The sequence below is a fragment of the Alexandromys fortis genome, unplaced genomic scaffold (genome assembly GCF_014885135.2).
Source record: "Alexandromys fortis isolate MF-2015 unplaced genomic scaffold, M_Fortis_MF-2015_v1.1 scaffold_7, whole genome shotgun sequence".
NCBI classification, from domain to species: Eukaryota; Metazoa; Chordata; class Mammalia; order Rodentia; family Cricetidae; genus Alexandromys; species Alexandromys fortis.
The window spans coordinates 21,021,922-21,024,419 of NW_026067920.1; the positions used below are offsets into that span (position 1 = coordinate 21,021,922).

The following is a 2,498-nucleotide window of genomic DNA, read 5'->3' on the forward strand; positions in this document are numbered from 1 at the left end:
CGCCACCCCGCCCGCGCTGCACGGCTCTCACAAGCTGACTTGCGTGACTGACCCGGGCTGGAGGACCGCGCGGGAGGAGGGGGCGAGAGCACGGGCCCGCCCACTCCTCGCCGCCAGCCTCTCCTCCTCATTGGCCACAGGCCGGCGTCCATCACCCGCAGGTGGCGCTCTGATTGGCGAAAAGCGCACTTCTAGACCGAGGAGGGCAGAGTGACTCCGCGGGTCTCCCGCGGCTCTTTTTCTCCTCCCCCTGCTCAACGTCCACCCACCTCTCCCCACCCCCATTACTTCCCCCGCCCGGTGCGCGACAGTGTCCTTAGAAGACTCATTGGGCCAGGGGCGAAGCCAGCCACCTAGCGAGCCCCATCGCCATTGGTTGACGATCACGCCCGTCAAGGCGGCGCGCCCCGCAACTGGGCATCCTCGCTGGGCTCCCGCCCCGCCGCCTCCTCCCTCGCGACTCTCCCGGGCCCCCTACCCCGCCCGCCCCGCCGCTTCTTCCCGGTCCAGCTGGGCGGGGACTGCCCTAGGACTCTTTAAAGTCTGTGAGTCACTGCACAACCCATCAATCCAATTAAATGTCTTGAGCGAGCCGAGCGGGCGGTGCTCCCCGCCGCCGGCCGCCCCTGCTCTCGGCGCCCCGCTATCCATGGCTGGCTGGCTGTACTCCTCCCGGTGCGCCCTCCTCCCGCATCTCGCCAACCACGGCAAGTTCCCCACAGCCAGCCTCTGCCCCCAGGCCGCCGCGGCATGGGCTAGACTCCGCGCCGCTTCTTGCCGTCTCCGGTCCAGCCCGTGCGCGGTCTCGCTCCTTTAGCCCTCCTCGCCCGTCCCCGCTGTTCCCCCGACAGTCAGTCCATCACCCGGTCAGCTTTCCTCCGCGGGGCAGCGGCGGAGTACCAGCGGGCTCGGTAGAAGCGGGCACCCCCATCCCGCTCCTCCTCCCGCTCCTCCGCGCTCCCACTCGTCGGGTTCCCGGTCCCGCACCGAGGGACGCGCCGACCGACGCCCGCTCTCCGAGGCCGTACGACCCGCCTGGGAGCTGGACCCGGCGCCCACTTCTTCGCGGAAGGTGAGTATGGCGCGGGGTTTTGGGTGGGGTGGTCTAAGAGAAAAAAAATTTTTTGGTTGCCAGGCCACTTTTGGGAAGGGCAGGGATCAGGTTGTGGTTGGAGGTTCCCAGTCCGGCGTGGATTTGAGGAGGCGACTCCCTCCTTCCCTGGCTCGCTCTTCCCCCGCCCTTGACGCCCTTCTTCTCCTGTCTTGCTGTACATGTAGGTATTGCCAGACTTCCACCAGCGGGGCATTAAGCCGCTTGTAAAATAATTGGTGCTGGCATGCTTTCTGTCTTTTGAATGCCTAAGTGAGCAGTAATAGGCAGCGATGTGATCTGATAGACTGAGTGCCCTGCAAAAAGTGTAAAATGCCTAATGGGCACGTTTTCATCTAAATCAAAGTTAACTTTCATTCAAAGAAGGCAAAGCAAAAGGTGTTTTTAATTTGAACGCATGGTGATAGAGGAGGAGAAGACTGGTTGCCAAGTGGCATTGCTTAGCTTTTATTTTGAAGCAATTTTGTGGGTTTTCTTCTGAAAAAAAATGTGAATTCAGTATTGAAGGTTATGAAGTCTGAACCTGTTGGAAGAGAACAAGGTAAGAGAGGAATCCAGCATGGTGTGTCCACTTCGGGCTTCCTCCGCCTTAGGGAGGCATTACAACACAGAACCTGTCTTTCTCAGTCACTGGCCGCAGTGCAGAGCATATGGATGGAAGAGTGGTTTAGGTTTTGTTTCTTTTTCTATACCTTTTGTATTCTTGACTGTTCTTTAAACAATGTTACTCTGCAGAATTTCCTCAATTTTAGATTTGGTTTCTCCATCTTACGCACCTCCAAACTAGAGGTACCCACACCTCTCTATGCTTCATAAGGATCTTCCCTTCTGGCTCTGTAATATTTATTTTGAGATGAAAGAATGATAAGACATGGTTGCTCCGAACTGGATTCTGAGGTTGCTGTTTAGCCGTTAGTAGTTTTGAGCTGGTGTTGCCCCCTTTAAATCGAGTTCTCCATTAGTTGTCCACAAGATTTAACTTAGGCCAAACCAAACATGTTTTGAAATATTAAAACACAACAATGGCCTCTTAGTCGTTCATTTTCGACTTCTCTTTCAGACTAACCAGAATAAGTTGTTACTAAATTTAATTTTAAAGAATAGACTGTTCCTGTGCTGAAATCTGCCAAGTCGCTCCAGAAGATCTCTTTTTAAAGAGCAGAAATGTGGTATGATCAGTCCAAAGTGGCGAAGTCGAAAAGTGACTTAGATGTAGAAATGCTGTTTTAAAGACATGCTTGTCACCAGCTCCCAGGCCTTTCAGGGTGTTTCAGGAAGACTCACACAAAGCCTCTTTGGATTGTTTAATAAATTTACCATGTGACTTTTTCATGAGGATGAAGCTGCCTAGCACCGGGGACCCTGCTGTCTGAATTTGGATTTTGCC

The 2,498-nt window shown here is 54.7% G+C and overlaps 1 protein-coding gene across 3 annotated transcripts in view; it reads left to right on the forward strand.

Annotated features, from left to right (window-relative positions):
- Positions 1–587: 587 nt before the first annotated feature.
- Positions 588–2,498, forward strand: part of Sertad2 (SERTA domain containing 2) — a 121,875-nt gene continuing 119,964 nt past the window's right edge. For 2 of the 3 annotated variants that reach the window (XM_050140867.1, XM_050140866.1), the window contains exon 1: positions 945–1,072. The gene's annotated coding sequence lies outside the window, so the exon portion shown is untranslated. Of the gene's footprint in view, positions 1,073–2,498 lie in introns of all 3 variants that reach the window. The other variant, XM_050140869.1, reaches the window with a different exon arrangement.